This window comes from Salvelinus alpinus, chromosome 24 (assembly GCF_045679555.1).
Source record: "Salvelinus alpinus chromosome 24, SLU_Salpinus.1, whole genome shotgun sequence".
Classification (NCBI taxonomy): domain Eukaryota; kingdom Metazoa; phylum Chordata; class Actinopteri; order Salmoniformes; family Salmonidae; genus Salvelinus; species Salvelinus alpinus.
The window spans coordinates 11,858,227-11,882,449 of NC_092109.1; the positions used below are offsets into that span (position 1 = coordinate 11,858,227).

General features: G+C 44.0%; 1 pseudogene; it reads left to right on the forward strand.

The window, feature by feature from the left end:
- LOC139551692 (dimethylglycine dehydrogenase, mitochondrial-like) lies at positions 1 to 23,775 on the forward strand (annotated as a pseudogene).
- Positions 23,776 to 24,223: the final 448 nt, after the last annotated feature.

A 24,223-nucleotide genomic window follows, 5' to 3' on the forward strand; every position in this document is an offset into this window, starting at 1 on the left:
ATGAGAGTAACAGTAACATTTTATCGCCACCTCCCCCAGATGCTAATGGGTCTGTATAACCCAGGAGATGGCCATATTGACCCCTACTCACTGACCATGGCACTGGCTGCTGGGGCCCCGTATGTACGGAGCCCAGATCTACAAACCAGCTCCGGTCTCTGGTCTCACACCCACCAGCGACTGAAAGTGAGACGTCCAGACCCCACCCGGGACCATCAGATCTAACCCCATAGTCAACGCCACAGGTCCAATATCTGTCAGAGGCAAAATATCTGTCTCTATGTAAACGCCAATGGAGGCTGGTGGAGGGAGAAATCGGTGGACAGGCTCATTGTAATGGCTGGAATGGGTTCCATTCATTCCATTCCAGTCCGTCCTCTGATTAAAAGTGACACAAATACATGCACAAAGACAAGCTTGCAAGCATATACGCACAACATGTACCTCTTGTTGCAAACGTGGAAAATAGAAACAAGAGCCTTTGGCAGACTGGGAGGGTGAGCTTCATGCTAGAATGTGTTTTGAAAGAGAGCCAGAGGAGGGTTGGTGTAGTTGGAAGTTGAGCAACCAGGGACTGGGTTATTGTGCAGAGAGTGTTGATTGATCGCTCCTCGCACAAGTCAGTATGTTCAAACAAACATTGTACGAACCCTACCACTCAGCAACAGAACATGCATTGATTATTGATTTTTACATCAATTGAATATCAATACATTGCATTAAGCAATGTATCTTGTAGATATATTAGTATCTTATAGATATATTAGTTGTGTTATAGTGTTTTTTTAGGGCTATAGAAGAGGTTGTCGTGATGTTTGGATCGTACTCAAGTAGTTTGGCCATTCAAAAACACAGTCCTGTTATACACAGGTCTGGGGTCACATTGAATTCTCACTGGAAAACGTGATTGAGAAACTATGACCAGACGAAAGGTTTGAACAAACAAACACACTTCAGGTGATTAACATTTTTCTAGTCGTAATGTCTCTAAAGTTTGAGTAAGCTGATATCTGAACAAGTTGATACCCATCCCATGTATCCCTCTCCCAGGTTGTTGGAGACGTATCCCACAGTTTGGATTGGATAGCAGAACCCCATGTCTCTCAAGTCAATCAAACCAGTCTCTTGTCATGAACTTATTTTCAGTTCAGCAACAAGTTGATACCCATCCCATGTAGCCTCTCCCAGGTTGTTGGAGACGTATCCCACAGTTTGGATTGGATAGCAGAACCCCATGTCTCTCAAGTCAATCAAACCAGTCTCTTGTCATGAACTTATTTTCAGTTCAGCTGTTTTGGTCAATGCCAACAAAGCCTATCAAAGCCTATAGTGGAAAGAGTAGAACAGACTAAGGAGCACAGTTGAGGTCTTTGTACCCCCAGTTCTGAAGACAAAAGCAGTTGATTAGCCAAACGCTTTAAGGTTGAGTTCAGCTGTAGTTCTTGTTTGGTTTGGACCAGTACTGAGCCTATTTGGTCTTAGTTTCTCTTTCTCGTGTCTGAATTCCGAGGAGTTAAATCTGCCTGGCAGGCTTATTAGGTACCTGGGTTCAGAGGAAATGGGGTCACGTGGTTTGAACTGGATCATACCAGTTCTGGGACGATTCAGTTGGCAAATATGGCTCCTTTTTTCCTTCCACTGCTGTTTATCCAAGTCCAAGAATTCACCTCAAAATCTCTCTCCATCTTCCCCTTTCTCTTTCTCTCTCTCACTGTCCTTCACAAATGTAACTCGTGTAAGTCACAGCAGGTGAGAGCATTACAGTCTATGTCCTATACATTGTACTTGGCGTACAATCAACATGGAGAGAGAAACATATAGCTAGCTACACGTATAGCTGCTGGGTGGAAATTAAGTCCACTTTGTCAGGGGTACAATGGAAACATCCCATAGTGGAGCTAAAAAAGTAACTTGAAACCCCACCAGACACTGTAGATTTGTAGTGTTTGACCAATGTAGTAATGACTACCGTCTCCATATGGTCCAGTAAAGTACATACAGGTCCAGGAGTGGAGGTTCGTGTGGTGACTGTGTAAGTTGCTGTGTTTGTTTGCACTAGCAGAGACACACACACACACCCTGCCGTCTGAGAGTCTATCTGGGTGTTCAGTTTTGGTTTTGTGGGCCTCTTTCTCTCAGAACAGCCTTGGTTGTGCTCGTAAACAGTAGCTACTACACCCCTTTTAAAATCACTCCACCAGGAGTTAAACTGTGAAATGGGCCCACTGGTTTGCGGTTGAGTTTTTTACATTCTGAGAGCATTGTTTGGATATGTGGGAATAATGCTGGTATGATAATTATGATGGGAGCGTCATAGCGCTCACTGTCTGGTTTTCTGTTGTTTCCAGCAAAGCCTCCCTCTCTATACATAACCTTGGGGAGTTCATATCTTTCATTACAATACAAATATCTCTTTAACCCTCAGGCCAACCTCATCTCTCCTGTAGTGGGTGGGTGAGTTGTGTAAAGTTGTTATTTTGTTTATTTAACCTTTATTTCACTAGGCAAGTCAGTTAAGAACAAATTCTTATTTACAAATGACGGCCTACACCGGCCAAACCCAGATGACGCTGGGCCAATTGTGCGCCGCCCTATGGGACTCCCAATCACAGCAGGTTGTGATACAGCCTGGATTTGAACCAGGGTGTCTGTAGTGACGCCTCAAGCACTGAGACCGCTGTGCCTTAGACCGCTGCGCCACTTGGGAGCCCTAAGTGTGGTGGGATTTGGGGGTTTACCCCTTGACATGCAGGTTAGGGAAGGGTATGTGATTTACATTTGCTGGAGCTGTGGTCTGCAGAAATAACTCCATGTGAAGCAGATCCTAAAGTGCTGCTGCAGCATTCCTCACAGACTCCATTCTCTCCAACGCTCCCTCTCTTTACTCTCACCCCATTCCATCTCTCTCTCCTTCCACTCTCACACTCGCCCCATTCCCTTGTTTGACTCCCAACCACCTCTACCTCCCCATCTTTACCTCCCCCACATACCCTAATCCCTCCATTTACGCTCTCCTCGGCTCCTTCCCTCCCTCTCTATCAACTCTTCTTTCCTCCAACTTCAAACTCCCTGCTTGCCCTCCTCTCCCTCTCTCTCTCTTACCCCTTTTTCTAAACCCTTCAATTTTTCTTCCCTCTCATTTACTCTCATCTTCTCTCCCAACCCCACTTGCCAGGCCTCGTCATCCCAAACGTTTCCTCTTTTGCTGCCCATCTCTTCTCTCTTTCTTCTTGGTCGCTGGTGACCAAGCCTGCTCACGGAGAGCTACTGGGTGTACAGGCTGTTGCTTATGCCCCAACCCTGCTCGAACACAGTGGATTGAACAAATCAATGTCCCCAGGAGCAGCTTTTCCAGGGCTGGAGTAAAATCCTGTATCCCGTCTTTTTATCTTCTCCTCCCCCACCTTCAAAACATGACACTCCCTCTTCCTGAAACCACCGTTTGGCACCTTGACCAATGAGAATCCCCAGAGTAAGGTCAGGGGTTGCGGTTCTAGGAATGTGTCTCCCCCTGAAGGATCGGTTTCACCATGTGGGCCGTGACCTACTAATGGAACCAAAAGGAGAACAGGCCACTGAGACAACCAGTGAAAGGTCTTCACACAGGACCTCCTCAAACCACGGGTGAAACCAGTTATTCCGTTTACCTTTCATTCCTAAGTGGGAGCTATATGTACTGTGAACAGAAACTGGACAGTACTGTTTCACAGAGAGAGAGAGAAACAGTCTTTATCGGAGTCTCTGGCCTTTAGAAATGATTTAGCTTATCACGCTATCACTGGTGCTCATAAATAAGGAGGAAAGGGAGTGAGTGAGTTACTGTTATTTTACTGCTGCTCTTTAATTATTTGTTACTTTAATTTTTTTACTTAACTTATTTTTCATTAAACTGCATTGTCGGTTAAGGGCTTGAAAGTGAGCATTTTACTGTAAGGTCTACACGTGTTGTATTCGGTGCATGCGACAAATAAACATTTGATTTGGTTAGTTAAAGGTGCGGAGGGTGTACTGTGGATATGGGTAAGCCCAGATGTAAAGCCCCATTGGAAATGGGTCACAGAGTCAATTCATTGGAGGTTATTCCTGGGAGGTGTTTGTGAATGACCTTGTGTGTATCCTGCTACAGTGTGCTGGTAAACATGTGTGTTATCTACTCGGACTCCCCCAGCAGCTCTGCTCTGGCCTTAACTGGCCATAGCCTACAGAAGTAGGGAAAGGCAACCTTTAAAAAAGGTAGAGAGAGTATGTATCCCTCTGAGCTAAACATTTTTTAACAAAGCTGAAGTTATAATGCCGCAAAACTCTGTTCAATTTGAGAGATATACTGTAAAGCAGTATCTAAAATGAGTGATTATATCAGACTTGCATACTCTACCGTTACTCTTTGTCCTACTTGTACGTCAATTATTTATGTCATGTATTTATGTACTTGACGCAGGGTCTGGTGTGGAACAGTTGCAACTCCGCAGAAAGCGGCAGAAGTCAACAAGTGGGGTTATGTGACATTTTTTTTCAGCTGTCACGGCAACTGGTTCCTGCAGGCCGTTACCAGTCTGTGCTCTGTAGGGACAAACAGCTGTAGTGTCAGCAGGGGTAATGGTGTGTGTGTGTTTGTCTGTGTGTAGAGGGTAGGGCAGCTGACTTTTGCCCCGGAAATCAGAATATTGATCTGGCAAGAGGCTCATAGCAACAGGCTTCCTATACTGGTTAGTGGTCAGTCTACTGTACACAGAGGCTATGCCATACATTATTTTACTGAATCTTTTATTTCATTTGTAAAATTGTGTAGGCGTCTATTTTTAAATCTTTGTGTTATAGTATATGAATAAATGTACAGTCTATACATTTTATGTAGTACTATGTGTTGACTGGGTTTGCGCTTGTCACGGTCAAGCAATAGTTCTGTGACTTACACAGGTACTGTAGTGCGTAAATGTTCCGTTTTAGGGAAGTATCCATGTCCCTGTGGATCTAGTGGCTCTGGCTGGTCTGTTTCCTTCTCTTTCAGAATGTTCCGGAGTAGGAACATTCGTGTTTGTGCCAGTGTTTTGGTGGGGAAGCTAACAAGCAGGGAGACGGTTAAATACTCCCAAGAAAAGCGGCAACGCAACGAAAAAAGTTGGTTTGCACGCTGCCATTAAACCCCAAAAGAAGAAGGCCTTAGAAAGAGCTGTTATAAAACCCAGTCGTCTGACGTTATACCAAACATCAGATCAGATCACATTATCACCAACAGCCAGGGTTGGAATCTCAGCTGACCACCTGAAATAGCTCCTAGAAAATGAAATCCTTTGTAGATGAAGCCTTTGATGAAGTTTAAAACAAGAATAACCTTCTATGCAGTGGGACTCGACGTTCACTCTAAAGTGAATCAGCTGGTAGAACAGGGGGTCTCCTATCTTTGTCTTAAGATGTGGAGTCATAGTGTTAGAGCCACAGACAGACAGATAATTGTGTTAGTGTTAATGTGACGGGCCCTTAACACCATGCCAATCTGAAATGGTATCCTCTTCTCTATATAGGGCACTACTTTTGGCCAGAGCCCCATGGTTTTTGCCAAAAGTAGTGCACTATCTAGGGAATATGGTATCATTTCAGACACAACCATGTCTAAGTGTCAGAGTACACCATAGTGCTGTAATAACAGTCGTGTTTTTACTCTACCTATCTACCGGCTTTCATACTCTGCATCTGAGATTCTACCACTCTACAATTTTACGGCCATTTTCTGCTCCATTTCTGTCATTATCATTGCACAATCTGTGGGACCGAGCTGGCTTTGCACTATTTTGATCTGAGGATGTGAAGGCTGGGTTAGTAGAAGGCAGAGAGAGTCGGTGTGTGAGGCTCTGTTCTTAAACTTGTTTTGCTTTCCTTGTTGTGGAGACTGGGGCAGTTCAGGGATGGCTGTTTACACCCTACTGGCGTCTTTCTCCCTACTCCGGTGTCTGCTTCCTGGTCTCCTCAAAACATCTATGCTAACCTAACCTAGAAGGTGTAAAATAAACACCTGAGCAGGACACCGCACATTCTGGTCATGACGAGGGGGGAAAAGGAGGAGGAGTTAAGATGGAATGTTGCCTTGTTTATATTCCGCATGGAAACAACTTCAGAGAGCAAGCAAACACGTGCCGTAGCTAGCTGCTAGCCAAATACTAGCTAGCTTTATCTAGCAATAATGACATCAACAAAATTGGTATGTAGTGTCTTCATCTCGAAGAAAGACGGGTGCTATTTTTAGGTATCTGATATGTTTCACTGGGGTGGGGACTGTAAACAGAAAGGTGCACATCCAAAAGCGGAAGTCGCTTCACAGGCTCTCTTCCTTTCCCCTGAAAAAAACCTGAATGTTTCTGGTTTCTATTGACCCCACTGAAGGTGCACCTTTTCAGACGATGAAATAATTACTGTTCTTTGATTGGTCTACAGGAATCTGGGCCCGGGAAGTTGGCCAGCTGATTGGCATTGAGCACCCCACTATCCCTGTCCATCACCAGCGTGCTGTCCCAGCAACAGTGCCTGAGGTACTCATTTAATTCAATTGTTGAATGTGTGTCTATTTTAAAGTAACATGTGTTGTGATGTTTATTAAAGTTTGATTAGATGTTTAATACATTTTGATGTGTTGCCTAGGTGAAGGCCCTGAAGACAGAGCTGCCAGTGATCAGGGACCTGGAGGGCTCCTACTACCTCAGACAGGAGAGAGAGACCGACTGCTGTTTGGACCCTACGAGAGAGAGGAGAAGATGGTGCTGCAGGACTCCTGGGTTACAAATGGAGTACCACCAGGTCTGTCTGTCTGTTGATCTTGCTCTCGATTTCTCTCTGTCCCACAGACTCTCCCTCTCTGTATGCCTAACCTCAGTTGTACTCCTCTGTGTGTGTGTGTGTGTGTGTGTGTGTGTGTGTGTGTGTGTGTGTGTGTGTGTGTGTGTGTGTGTGTGTGTGTGTGTGTGTGTGTGTGTGTGTGTGTGTGTGTGTGTGTGTGTGTGTGTGTGTGTGTGTGTGTGTGTGTGTGTGTGTGTGTGTGTGTGTGTGTGTGTGTGTGTGTGTGTGGGGTACATGTTTTGGTAAAGAGCTGTTTGAGTCAGACCAGGACCGTATCATGGACCATGTTGAGATGGCCATGGAGATGGTAGCTGTGCTGAAGAATGCTGACATCATCAACATTGTGTCTGGACCAATGACCTCCACCCCTGACCTCCTGCCCATGGTCGGACAGCACCAGGGCGCACGCAACCACTGGACCGCCATCGGCTTCGGGTAAACATAGGAGTGGGATTGTGTGCCAGTGTTTATTTGGGGGGAGCTCTGAGCAATGGGTTGGGGTCAGGGGTGGATGCTGAAGTAAATCGATGTGACTGGATGGTGTAGTGTGAAAGTTCTTCATGCTGAAGGTCTTACTATCTTCCCTGCTGTAAAAACTAGGTAAGCCTTGTTACGTTTGACTGACTGGGAGGTTGAAGGTCAAAGGCATTACCACATGGTCGGACTGTGTGTGATGTCCCAGGTATGGGGTGATCCACGCCGGTGGCATCGGGAGGTTCCTCAGTGATTGGATCGTGACAGGGGATGACCCCAACCGCTCCGGCAAATGGACCACGGTACCCTATATGTGTGCCAAGGCCAGAGAGTCCTATGGATTCAACAACGTAGGTGAGTACTCACTACCCTGACTGGCCTATAGTAGAGAAGGATTTTGTACAATGGGTGAGTGGGTTTTCAATGAATGGGATATCTTTACTGGTTGAAGTAAAGGCATGTTTACTAAAGAATGTTGAAAATGAATGTTTTAATTTCTATCTCCCTCAGCGGGCTACTCTAAAGAGGAGCGTTTTGCGGGCCGTCCGACCCACAGGATCAGTGGTGTGTATGAGCTACTAAAGGGGAAGGCTTCCATGGGCTTCCATGCTGGCTGGGAAAGACCACACTGGTTCTATAAGCCTGGATACATTGCAGGATACAAGTAAGATACCCGGTCAATCAGTCAATCAATACAAGTATGACACTACCACTGAGTGTTCAGCATCGTTTCCCAATTTATTAGTGCAGGTTGCGGACTCCTTTCACTCCACCCCAAAATCATAAACCTCGCCTGAGGTAGAGTATGTCATGATAAGCTGTAGACCACACTATTTACCAAGAGAGTTTATCTATATTTTTCATAGCTGTCTATTTACCACCACAAACCGATGCAGGCACTCAGACAGCACTCAACGAGCTGTATAAGGCCATAAGCAAACAGGAAAACGCTCATCCAGAGGCAGCGCTTCTAGTGGCCTAATTAGTTTACCTAATTTCAACCATCATGTTACACAACTACTACTGCTGGACCATCATGTTACACTACTACTGCTGAACCATCATGTTACACTACTACTACTACTGGACCATCATGTTACACTACTGCTGCTACTGGACCATCATGTTACACTACTGCTACTACTGGACCATCATGTTACACTACTACTGCTGCTAGACCATCATGTTACACTACTACTGGACCATCATGTTACACTACTACTGCTGCTAGACCATCATGTTACACTACTACTGGACCATCATGTTACACTACTACTACTACTACTGGACCATCATGTTATATTACTACATCATGTTACACTACTACTACTGCTACTACTGGACCATCATGTTACACTACTACTGCTACTACTGGACCATCATGTTACACTACTACTGGACAATCATGTTACGCTACTACTGCTGCTGGACCATCATGTTACACTACTACTGGACCATCATGTTACACTACTACTGGACCATCATGTTACACTACTACTGGACCATCATGTTACACTACTACTGGACCATCATGTTACACTACTACTGGACCATCATGTTACACTACTACTACTGGACCATCATGTTACACTACTACTACTGCTGCTGGACCACCATGTTACACTACTACTGGACCATCATGTTACACTACTACTACTGCTGCTGGACCATCATGTTACACTACTACTGGACCATCATGTTACGCTACTACTACTGCTGCTGGACCAGCATGTTACACTACTACTGGACCATCATGTTACGCTACTACTACTGCTGCTGGACCATCATGTTACACTACTACTACTACTACTGGACCATCATGTTACACTACTACTGGACCATCATGTTACACTACTACTGGACCATCATGTTACGCTACTACTACTACTACTGGACCATCATGTTACACTACTACTGGACCATCATGTTACACTACTACTGCTACTACTGGACCATCATGTTACACTACTACTATTGCTGCTGGACCATCATGTTACACTACTACAGGACCATCATGTTACACTACTACTGGACCATCATGTTACACTACTACATCATGTTACACTACTACTACTGCTACTACTGGACCATCATGTTACGCTACTATTGGACCATCATGTTACACTACTACTACTACTGCTGGACCATCATGTTACACTACTACATCATGTTACACTACTACTACTACTGCTGGACCATCATGTTACACTACTACTGGACCATCATGTTACACTACTACTACTACTACTGCTGGACCATCATGTTACACTACTACATCATGTTACACTACTACTGGACCATCATGTTACACTACTACTACTACTGGACCATCATGTTACACTACTACTGGACCATCATGTTACACTACTACTGCTACTGGACCATCATGTTACACTACTACTGGACCATCATGTTACACTACTACTGCTACTACTGGACCATCATGTTACACTACTACAGCTGCTGGACCATCATGTTACACTACTACTGGACCATCATGTTACACTACTACTACTACTGCTGGACCATCATGTTACACTACTACATCATGTTACACTACTACTGGACCATCATGTTACACTACTACTGGACCATCATGTTACACTACTACTGGACCATCATGTTACACTACTACTGGACCATCATGTTACACTACTACTGGAACATCATGTTACACTACTACTACTGCTGCTGGACCATCATGTTACACTACTACTGGACCATCATGTTACACTACTACTGGACCATCATGTTACACTACTACTATTGCTGCTGGACCATCATGTTACACTACTACTGGACCATCATGTTACACTACTACTGCTACTACTGGACCATCATGTTACACTACTACTGGACCATCATGTTACACTACTACTATTGCTGCTGGACCATCATGTTACACTACTACTGGACCATCATGTTACACTACTACTATTGCTGCTGGACCATCATGTTACACTACTACTGGACCATCATGTTACACTACTACAGGACCATCATGTTACACTACTACTGGACCATCATGTTACACTACTACTGGACCATCATGTTACACTACTACTGGACCATCATGTTACACTACAACTGGACCATCATGTTACACTACTACTGGACCATCATGTTACACTACTACTGGACCATCATGTTACACTACTACTATTGCTGCTGGACCATCATGTTACACTACTACTGGACCATCATGTTACACTACTACTGCTACTACTGGACCATCATGTTACACTACTACTGGACCATCATGTTACACTACTACTATTGCTGCTGGACCATCATGTTACACTACTACTGGATCATCATGTTACACTACTACTGGACCATCATGTTACACTACTACTGGACCATCATGTTACACTACTACTGGACCATCATGTTACACTACTACTGGACCATCATGTTACACTACTACTGGACCATCATGTTACACTACTACTGGACCATCATGTTACACTACTACTACTACTGGACCATCATGTTACACTACTACTGCTACTGGACCATCATGTTACACTACTACTGGACCATCATGTTACACTACTACTGGACCATCATGTTACACTACAACTATTGCTGCTGGACCATCATGTTACACTACTACAGGACCATCATGTTACACTACAACTATTGCTGCTGGACCATCATGTTACACTACTACTGCTGCTGGACCATCATGTTACACTACTACTGGACCATCATGTTACACTACAACTATTGCTGCTGGACCATCATGTTACACTACTACTGGACCATCATGTTACACTACTACTGCTACTACTGGACCATCATGTTACACTACTACTGGACCATCATGTTACACTACTACTATTGCTGCTGGACCATCATGTTACACTACTACTGGACCATCATGTTACACTACTACAGGACCATCATGTTACACTACTACTGGACCATCATGTTACACTACTACTGGACCATCATGTTACACTACTACTGGACCATCATGTTACACTACAACTGGACCATCATGTTACACTACTACTGGACCATCATGTTACACTACTACTGGACCATCATGTTACACTACTACTATTGCTGCTGGACCATCATGTTACACTACTACTGGACCATCATGTTACACTACTACTGCTACTACTGGACCATCATGTTACACTACTACTGGACCATCATGTTACACTACTACTGGACCATCATGTTACACTACTACTGGACCATCATGTTACACTACTACTGGACCATCATGTTACACTACTACTGGACCATCATGTTACACTACTACTGGACCATCATGTTACACTACTACTACTACTGGACCATCATGTTACACTACTACTGCTACTGGACCATCATGTTACACTACTACTGGACCATCATGTTACACTACTACTGGACCATCATGTTACACTACTACTGGACCATCATGTTACACTACAACTATTGCTGCTGGACCATCATGTTACACTACTACAGGACCATCATGTTACACTACAACTATTGCTGCTGGACCATCATGTTACACTACTACTGCTGCTGGACCATCATGTTACACTACTACTGGACCATCATGTTACACTACAACTATTGCTGCTGGACCATCATGTTACACTACTACTGGACCATCATGTTACACTACTACAGGACCATCATGTTACACTACTACTGGACCATCATGTTACACTACTACAGGACCATCATGTTACACTACTACTGGACCATCATGTTACACTACTACTACTACTGCTGGACCATCATGTTACACTACTACTGGACCATCATGTTACACTACTACTACTACTACTGCTGGACCATCATGTTATACTACTACATCATGTTACACTACTACTGGACCATCATGTTACACTACTACTACTACTGGACCATCATGTTACACTACTACTGGACCATCATGTTACACTACTACTGCTACTGGACCATCATGTTACACTACTACTGGACCATCATGTTACACTACTACTACTACTACTGCTGGACCATCATGTTATACTACTACATCATGTTACACTACTACTGGACCATCATGTTACACTACTACTACTACTGGACCATCATGTTACACTACTACTGGACCATCATGTTACACTACTACTACTGCTGGACCATCATGTTACACTACTACTGCTACATCATGTTACACTACTACTACTACTGATGGACCATCATGTTACACTACTACTGGACCATCATGTTACACTACTACTACTACTACTGCTGGACCATCATGTTACACTACTACATCATGTTACACTACTACTGGACCATCATGTTACACTACTACTACTACTGGACCATCATGTTACACTACTACTGGACCATCATGTTACACTACTACTGCTACTGGACCATCATGTTACACTACTACTGGACCATCATGTTACACTACTACTGCTACTACTGGACCATCATGTTACACTACTACAGCTGCTGGACCATCATGTTACACTACTACTGGACCATCATGTTACACTACTACTACTACTGCTGGACCATCATGTTACACTACTACATCATGTTACACTACTACTGGACCATTATGTTACACTACTACTGGACCATCATGTTACACTACTACTGGACCATCATGTTACACTACTACTGGACCATCATGTTACACTACTACTGGAACATCATGTTACACTACTACTACTGCTGCTGGACCATCATGTTACACTACTACTGGACCATCATGTTACACTGCTACTGGACCATCATGTTACACTACTACTATTGCTGCTGGACCATCATGTTACACTACTACTGGACCATCATGTTACACTACTACTGCTACTACTGGACCATCATGTTACACTACTACTGGACCATCATGTTACACTACTACTATTGCTGCTGGACCATCATGTTACACTACTACTGGACCATCATGTTACACTACTACTGGACCATCATGTTACACTACTACTATTGCTGCTGGACCATCATGTTACACTACTACTGGACCATCATGTTACACTACTACAGGACCATCATGTTACACTACTACTGGACCATCATGTTACACTACTACTGGACCATCATGTTACACTACTACTGGACCATCATGTTACACTACAACTGGACCATCATGTTACACTACTACTGGACCATCATGTTACACTACTACTGGACCATCATGTTACACTACTACTATTGCTGCTGGACCATCATGTTACACTACTACTGGACCATCATGTTACACTACTACTATTGCTGCTGGACCATCATGTTACACTACTACTGGACCATCATGTTACACTACTACTGGACCATCATGTTACACTACTACTGGACCATCATGTAACACTACTACTGGACCATCATGTTACACTACTACTGGACCATCATGTTACACTACTACTACTACTGGACCATCATGTTACACTACTACTGGACCATCATGTTACACTACTACTGGACCATCATGCTACACTACTACTGGACCATCATGTTACACTACTACTGGACCATCATGTTACACTACAACTATTGCTGCTGGACCATCATGTTACACTACTACAGGACCATCATGTTACACTACAACTATTGCTGCTGGACCATCATGTTACACTACTACTGCTGCTGGACCATCATGTTACACTACTACTGGACCATCATGTTACACTACAACTATTGCTGCTGGACCATCATGTTACACTACTACTGGACCATCATGTTACACTACTACAGGACCATCATGTTACACTACTACTGGACCATCATGTTACACTACTACAGGACCATCATGTTACACTACTACTGGACCATCATGTTACACTACTACTACTGCTGCTGGACCATTATGTTACACTACTACTACTACTGGACCATCATGTTACACTACTACTACTGCTGCTGAACCATCATGTTACACTACTACAGGACCATCATGTTACACTACTACTGGACCATCATGTTACACTACTACTACTACTACTGGACCATCATGTTACACTACTACTACTACTGCTGGACCATCATGTTACACTACTACATCATGTTACACTACTACTGGACCATCATGTTACACTACTACTGCTACTACTGGACCATCATGTTACACTACTACTGGACCATCATGTTACACTACTACTGGACCATCATGTTACACTACTACTGGACCACCATGTTACACTACTACTACTACTACTGGACCATCATGTTACACTACTACAGGACCATCATGTTACACTACTACTGGACCATCATGTTACACTACTACTGGACCATCATGTTACACTACTACTGGACCATCATGTTACACTACTACTGGACCATCATGTTACACTACTACTACTGGACCATCATGTTACACTACTACAGGACCATCATGTTACACTACTACTGGACCATCATGTTACACTACTACTGGACCATCATGTTACACTACTACTACTGCTACTGGACCATCATGTTACACTACTACTGGACCATCATGTTACACTACTACTACTACTGCTGGACCATCATGTTACACTACTACTGCTGCTGGACCATCATGTTACACTACTACTGGACCATCATGTTACACTACTACTACTACTGGACCATCATGGTACACTACTACTACTGCTACTACTGGACCATCATGTTACACTACTACTACTACTGGACCATCATGGTACACTACTACTACTGCTACTACTGGACCATCATGTTACACTACTACTGCTACTACTGGACCATCATGTTACACTACTACTGCTACTACTGGACCATCATGTTACACTACTACTACTGCTGCTGGACCATCATGTTACAATACTACTGGACCATCATGTTACACTACTACTGGACCATCATGTTACACTACAACTATTGCTGCTGGACCATCATGTTACACTACTACTGGACCATCATGTTACACTACTACAGGACCATCATGTTACACTACTACTGGACCATCATGTTACACTACTACAGGACCATCATGTTACACTACTACTGGACCATCATGTTACACTACTACTACTGCTGCTGGACCATCATGTTACACTACTACTACTACTGGACCATCATGTTACACTACTACTACTGCTGCTGAACCATCATGTTACACTACTACAGGACCATCATGTTACACTACTACTGGACCATCATGTTACACTACTACTACTACTGGACCATCATGTTACACTACTACTACTACTGCTGGACCATCATGTTACACTACTACATCATGTTACACTACTACTGGACCATCATGTTACACTACTACTGCTACTACTGGACCATCATGTTACACTACTACTGGACCATCATGTTACACTACTACTGGACCATCATGTTACACTACTACTGGACCATCATGTTACACTACTACTACTACTGGACCATCATGTTACACTACTACAGGACCATCATGTTACACTACTACTGGACCATCATGTTACACTACTACTGGACCATCATGTTACACTACTACTGGACCATCATGTTACACTACTACTACTGGACCATCATGTTACACTACTACAGGACCATCATGTTACACTACTACTGGACCATCATGTTACACTACTACTGGACCATCATGTTACACTACTACTACTGCTACTGGACCATCATGTTACACTACTACTGGACCATCATGTTACACTACTACTGCTGCTGGACCATCATGTTACACTACTACTGGACCATCATGTTACACTACTACTACTACTGGACCATCATGGTACACTACTACTACTGCTACTACTGGACCATCATGTTACACTACTACTACTACTGGACCATCATGGTACACTACTACTACTGCTACTACTGGACCATCATGTTACACTACTACTGCTACTACTGGACCATCATGTTACACTACTACTGCTACTACTGGACCATCATGTTACACTACTACTACTGCTGCTGGACCATCATGTTACAATACTACTGGACCATCATGTTACACTACTACTGCTACTACTGGACCATCATGTTACACTACTACTGCTACTACTACTCCTGGACCATCATGCCAGTGGACAGTAGTGAAGGAAGTTGGCCGTGAGGTGTTTTATGGCGTGTACACATATGGAAAGCATAGTGTGGCTTTAGGAATGTTCCATTCCAAAGCTGTCTGTCTGGCACATCACTATCTCCTTTGTGCCTGGAACTCTCTGCATCCTTGAGTGTGAAGACACTACACGCACACACATTGTAGCAAAGTTGTATGTGTGTGTTTTGTCCCAGTGCAGCTGTGTGTTCCTGTGTGTATGTTAGACTGTTTGAGGACTTGGTGTTCTTTCTTTTTGGGATGGAGGGTGGGGAAAGGCTGGACATCTTCCTGTTTTTATTCACATGTAATGCCTGGGGAAATAACTGCTCTGTACTTACTGTTCAATACTCTATATAGTCTGATAATATCAGTCCCACGTAATCATCATGTGTTGGTCTGAAACCACTCTTGTTTTAATTAAGAGCTGGAGGTGATTGAGAGATCAAACTCAGTGTTAGGTTCCAATTGACATGTTCAAACTCCGGGTTAGGATCTAGTTTTCCAATCCAACTCACGGTTAGCTTTCAGTTGGCCATCTACCGGTGGCTGACTAAGCTTTTAATTGCCTCTGAGAATTTAGCACCATCTGTGGGATTTCTTTCTGAAATGATGCCCATGGTATATTAAAATACAGTTTTTCCATATGTAAAACTATGAAACCTACCGTATAAGGGCCCAGTGACGTAACATTATGTACGTACTTGCAGTGAATAGTCTCCTTTCTAGAGCCATCTTTGTATGACTGTTTTATTATAACACAGCGTTAAGTTTATCAAGAAACGCTAGTCCGTAAGCATCTCCTCTCCCCTGCACCTCCTCTCAAGTCATTACTGTGAATGTGTTTTCACTTTCAGTCAACTTACTTATTCAAATATAATTGTTAAATATATGAAGTAACTAAGCGCTGTCTCAGTTAATACTTTCAGTCATTATATTTGAAATAAACCAAGTAAATAACCCCCAAGTGTCTGTCTGTTCTCCCCAGGCCGAGTTTCAGGTGTACCAACTGGTTCGGTCCAGTGGGGAGGGAGTCTAACCTGGTGATGGAGAAGGTTGAGGTCGTGGACCTTACACCCTTCGGCAAGTTCATGGTTAAAGGGAAGGACTCCCAGAAACAACTGGACAGACTGTTCGCTAACACTATGCCCAAGGTAAGGAAAACACTATGCCCAAGGTAAGGAAAACACTATGCCCAAGGTAAGGAAAACACTATGCCCAAGGTAAGGAAAACACTATGCCCAATGTAAGGAAAACACTATGCCCAAGGTAAGGAAAACACTATGCCCAAGGTAAGGAAAACACTTTGCCCAAGGTAAGGAAAACACTATGCCCAAGGTAAGGAAAACACTATGCCCAAGGTAAGGAAAACACTTTGCCCAAGGTAAGGAAAACACTTTGCCCAAGGTAAGGAAAACACTTTGCCCAAGGTAAGGAAAACACTTTGCCCAAGGTAAGGAAAACACTATGCCCAAGGTAAGGAAAACACTATGCCCAAGGTAAGGAAAACATTATGCCCAAGGTAAGGAAAACACTATGCCCAAGGTAAGGAAAACACTATGCCCAAGGTAAGGAAAACACTATGCCCAAGGTAAGGAAGACACTTTGCCCAAGGTAAGGAAAACACTTTGCCCAAGGTAAGGAAAACACTATGCCCAAGGTAAGGAAAACATTATGCCCAAGGTAAGGAAAACATTATGCCCAAGGTAAGGAAAACACTTTGCCCAAGGTAAGGAAAACACTATGCCCAAGGTAAGGAAAACACTTTGCCCAAGGTAAGGAAAACACTTTGCCCAAGGTAAGGAAAACACTTTGCCCAAGGTAAGGAAAACACTTTGCCCAAGGTAAGGAAAACACTATGCCCAAGGTAAGGAAAACACTTTGCCCAAGGTAAGGAAAACACTATGCCCAAGGTAAGGAAAAGACTTTGCCCAAGGTAAGGAAAACACTTTGCCCAAGGTAAGGAAAACACTTTGCCCAAGGTAAGGAAAACACTTTGCCCAAGGTAAGGAAAACACTTTGCCCAAGGTAAGGAAAACAGTATGCCCAAGGTAAGGAAAACACTTTGCCCAAGGTAAGGAAAACACTATGCCCAAGGTAAGGAAAACACTTTGCCCAAGGTAAGGAAAACACTTTGCCCAAGGTAAGGAAAACACTTTGCCCAAGGTAAGGAAAACACTTTGCCCAAGGTAAGGAAAACACTATGCCCAAGGTAAGGAAAACACTTTGCCCAAGGTAAGGAAAACACTTTGCCCAAGGTAAGGAAAACACTTTGCCCAAGGTAAGGAAAACACTTTGCCCAAGGTAAGGAAAACACTTTGCCCAAGGTAAGGAAAACACTTTGCCCAAGGTAAGGAAAACACTATGCCCAAGGTAAGGAAAACATTATGCCCAAGGTAAGGAAAACATTATGCCCAAGGTAAGGAAAACACTTTGCCCAAGGTAAGGAAAACACTATGCCCAAGGTAAGGAAAACACTTTGCCCAAGGTAAGGAAAACACTTTGCCCAAGGTAAGGAAAACACTTTGCCCAAGGTAAGGAAAACACTTTGCCCAAGGTAAGGAAAACACTATGCCCAAGGTAAGGAAAACACTATGCCCAAGGTAAGGAAAACACTATGCCCAAGGTAAGGAAAACACTTTGCCCAAGGTAAGGAAAACACTTTGCCCAAGGTAAGGAAAACACTATGCCCAAGGTAAGGAAAACATTATGCCCAAGGTAAGGAAAACATTATGCCCAAGGTAAGGAAAACACTTTGCCCAAGGTAAGGAAAACACTATGCCCAAGGTAAGGAAAACACTTTGCCCAAGGTAAGGAAAACACTTTGCCCAAGGTAAGGAAAACACTTTGCCCAAGGTAAGGAAAACACTTTGCCCAAGGTAAGGAAAACACTATGCCCAAGGTAAGGAAAACACTTTGCCCAAGGTAAGGAAAACACTATGCCCAAGGTAAGGAAAACACTTTGCCCAAGGTAAGGAAAACACTTTGCCCAAGGTAAGGAAAACACTTTGCCCAAGGTAAGGAAAACACTTTGCCCAAGGTAAGGAAAACACTTTGCCCAAGGTAAGGAAAACACTATGCCCAAGGTAAGGAAAACACTTTGCCCAAGGTAAGGAAAACACTATGCCCAAGGTAAGGAAAACACTTTGCCCAAGGTAAGGAAAACACTTTGCCCAAGGTAAGGAAAACACTTTGCCCAAGGTAAGGAAAACACTTTGCCCAAGGTAAGGAAAACACTTTGCCCAAGGTAAGGAAAACACTTTGCCCAAGGTAAGGAAAACACTTTGCCCAAGGTAAGGAAAACACTTTGCCCAAGGTAAGGAAAACACTTTGCCCAAGGTAAGGAAAACACTATGCCCAAGGTAAGGAAAACATTATGCCCAAGGTAAGGAAAACACTTTGCCCAAGGTAAGGAAAACACTATGCCCAAGGTAAGGAAAACACTTTGCCCAAGGTAAGGAAAACACTTTGCCCAAGGTAAGGAAAACACTTTGCCCAAGGTAAGGAAAACACTTTGCCCAAGGTAAGGAAAACACTTTGCCCAAGGTAAGGAAAACACTTTGCCCAAGGTAAGGAAAACACTTTGCCCAAGGTAAGGAAAACACTTTGCCCAAGGTAAGGAAAACACTTTGCCCAAGGTAAGGAAAACACTTTGCCCAAGGTAAGGAAAACACTTTGCCCAAGGTAAGGAAAACACTTTGCCCAAGGTAAGGAAAACACTATGCCCAAGGTAAGGAAAACACTTTGCCCAAGGTAAGGAAAACACTTTGCCCAAGGTAAGGAAAACACTTTGTCCAAGGTAAGGAAAACACTATGCCCAAGGTAAGGAAAACACTATGCCCAAGGTAAGGAAAACACTATATACAACTCACTGTATTAGTACTCACTGTGCTCTTATATCACATCTTACTGTATCTCACCAACACTATGCCCAAGGTGAGAGAAACTGAATGTGCCACTGCAACACACCAGGCTAAACTCATTCAGTCTCATAGACAACTCACTGCGTGACTCCCAGTCCCCATGAATCTCGCTATTGCCAACAGGTGGCAGTGTTGAGTTTGAACATGCTGGCCTGTTCGAGGTTGTTGGGCTTAGGAAGTATATTTATGTTCCTCTCTCTCCCCTGTCAGGTGGGCCTAATTAACATCAGCCATATGTCGACCCCCACTCGGAGAGTCTACACTGAGGTCACCATTACCCAGCTCGCACCTGGAGAGTTCCTCCTCATCACAGGACCGGATCAGAACCGCACGACCTCAGGTAACACACACACACACACACACACACACACAGACAGATTTGAAAACCTCATACTCTAAGCAGCTCAGGCCAGGTGTAGAGTCAAACCATCCCATATAACATTATTCAATATTCCATTATATAACATTATTCTAACCCACATAGAAAACACTGGTAGTATAACTCTGTACTCCAATTCCTCACAGCAGCTGTTACGGTAACACCCCCTCTCTCTGCTCCAATAGGGAACAGCACATTAAAAACAAATTAATGTCCTATTCATTCAGCTCTCTCACACACCCCGAGACAGCTTAGTATTGTATATCGCCCCCTAGTGGTAGCAGGAGAACACTGACAGTCAGGAAATCTGCACTGCAGCCTTACGGCAGGGCAGGCAGAGGTGGCCAATCTTCTCCACCAAGGGCCATGTGGGTCCAGGGTTTTGCTCCAGCCCTGCAGTAGAACACCGGATTCAACTGATCAAGTCCTTAATGAAGACTTTGATTGGTGGATTAATTGAATCGACATTGTGCAGGCGTTTCTATTCCTTGAAGTTGTAAGTATAACCATATGACCCTATGGATCCCTCTCTAACCCCAGGTGGATAGGAGACAGAAGGAGGGATAACGTAGACATCTCTAACGTGACAGAGGACATTGGGGTGTTGGCTGTGGCTGGACCAAAGACGAGAGACGTTCTACAGAAAGTCACTCAGGAGGACGTGAGCGGCTCCCGAGTGGCGCAGTTGTCTAAGGCACTGCAACTCAGTGCAAGAGGCGTCACTACAGTCCCTGGTTCAAATCTAGGCTGTATCACATCCAGCCGTGATTGGGAGTCCCATAGGGCAGCGCACAATTGGCCCAGAGTCGTCCTGTTTTGGCCGGGGTAGGCCGTCATTGTAAATAAGGATTTGTTCTGAACTGACTTGCTTAGTTAAATAAAAGGTCAAATTAAATGTTGCTATTTTATTTTTGATGAGCGATGCAGGCCTCAAGTTACTCCACTGCAAACCTCTTCAACTGGCTGGCATCAACCTCAGAGCTATCAGGTTCTCCTACACAGGTGTGTGTGTGTGTGTAAGCTTACAACTGTTTAAGAGTACATGTGAAGCATGTACAGTGTAACTGACTGCGTGTGTTTCAGGTGAGTTGGGCTGGGAGCTGTATCTACCTCAGAAGGACATGGCAGCGGTGTACCAGGCTATCATGGAAGCAGGACAGGATGAGGGCATCGACAACTTTGGTACCTACGCCATGTCATCAGTATGACTGGAGAAGGGTCCAGAGGCTGGGGCGCAGAGATACACACACACACACGCACTCTCATGCGGTATAGATTGACTTTTTTTTTTTATCAGATGAACTTTGACACCAACCCTCTGGAAGCTGGTCTGGACTACTTCATCAATCTCAACAAGGTAGACATTGTTACTAGCTACTGCTCTCTCACCAGTCAGCCACTGTCTGTGTGTTCAAGTAGAGGTGTTCATATTCAAACCAGGTGGGTTATGTTTAGATGTTAAGAAATTGTGGCCATGTAGCCAGTATCCCAAGTCTCCTACACACCTGTATTCTTTAATAAATGCTATGTTTAAATACAGTACACACACACACACACAAACATCTCTCTCCCTGTCCGCAGCCTGCAGACTTCATCGGTAAGACAGCACTGCAGGAGATCAAAGCTAAAGGTCTGAAGAGGAAGCTGTCGACGGGACCATCTCAACGGCAAGGTGAGCTGTGTGTGTGCGCGCGGTGATAAAGAGGCAACACAAGAGGCATACACTTACACCAACAGTGTTACCAACAATGTAGATGATGTATGCATTATAGATGTGCCACAATGTGGTTTTTTTATGCGTAATATGTATTGTCGATAATTGTATCATTGTGGAGTGACACTTTAATAATTGTTTCTAAACTCTACACCACCCAGCATTTTCCTACAGTACCTGCAACCATCCTATAGAAAAGCATATAGCTTATTGCTCTCTTCTCTTTCCTAGGTGGTTGGCAACACTACATCAGGGGCCTACAGCTACACCACCCAGAGGAGCCTGGCATTTGCCTATCTGCCAGTGGAGCTGTGTTCTGTGGGGCAGAGGGTGGAGATGTTGGGGAGGAAATACCCTGCCATGGTAGTCTAGGAGCCACTGGTCCTCACTTAACCCACCAGGAACCGGCTGCAGCAGAAGGCTAGAGCAAGGCCTACACACCGGGGACGGACGGAGAACCCAGCTTAGAACCAGAGTACCAGACCTGGATCCAAATAGGATCCTGGATCCTGTTTTCTTTCAAGTATTTACAGAAGGGTGTGCTTTATTTAGCTACCTTCTGGTGCTAATTGCGACCCAGGTCCGTTTAGAATCTCCAAACAGAAGAACTGACACCAACCACTCACACTGTGATGTGAACTATGCTGGTTGACAGTGTTACTGTTATGATTATGGTGACTTATGATGAAAACGACTAACATGTGATGAACAATACTCAAATGACACCCTATACCCTGTGTGGCCCAAAGTAGTGCACACTATACAGGGAATATGGAATCATTTGAGATGGAGACTTTGACAGTGATGTAAAAATAAAATAAAAAATGCCTTCCTCTTTCCTATTTGGTCACCTGGTTAGGAAGAAGCAGGAACAACTAAAGTAACCCAGAATGTGCATAAGAGCTCAACTCTAGGTTCCAATGTCCATACTAGCATGGACAGATTGTTTGGTTGGAGTCTTAAAACCATCAACCCATAACTGCTTAGCAACAGAGACAATCATTACCGATAGGTGGCATTTTAATCTCTCAGTATTGCGGTGTTATGTGTTTTTATATGAAGGAATTAAATGGCTTTTTAATTACAGGTGTTAATGGTTATGGGGTTGAAAAGCAGAGACTTAGTAGAAGTGTTATTGCAGCTGTCCTATCACAACAAGAACCGGCCAAATAAATGCTGTCTACTGTAGTCGTTTTGTACATTATATAGAAGAGACAGTGAACTTTGATAATGCTTTGCACAAACCTCCGTCTTAAAAGCAAGGCGGGCATATGGCAGACGTAATAACCTTAGCACAAGGTAGGACAAGCTAACTACTAACGGACAGTGATAACCAAAGGGAACAGTATTTTAAGAACACTATGTAAAATAAATTGTGATTAATGTGTTTACATTATTTTGTCAAATTGTCTCTACATTTTAACTTTGGTTAATTAAAGCCAATGGTAAGCTTGGTCCTGTCCTGTTTTATAATGATTCTGCATATTTCAAACACTATAATTCATCCCTCTCGCTGTATGGAGCAACATCAAGCACATTGCTTGGTGAACCTGCGGAAGGATCATTAACGGGTTGCCAGCCGCCGGCATGGGGCTGTGCTCCGAAAACCAAAGTCTGCTGTGGGGTGGGTAGGGTATGGGGGCTCACGCCCCCCGCCTCGCCCATCTCTCGGCGCGGGTGTCCTCGGTCTTAGCCCGGTTCCCCGCTATTCCTTTTGCCTAAGGGTTGCACCCGACCGGCTCCATCCCTTTTCCCCGTTAGCCACGGCCACATGGCGCACCTATGGGCAGGTGAGTCGGCCGCTACCGAAGGGGACTGGGGGTGTCCGGTGAACCGGGACTTCCCGAAACGTAATCCCATTTATAAGCGGCTTGAGTATCGCCCAGTATCCTCGCTCGGCTAAC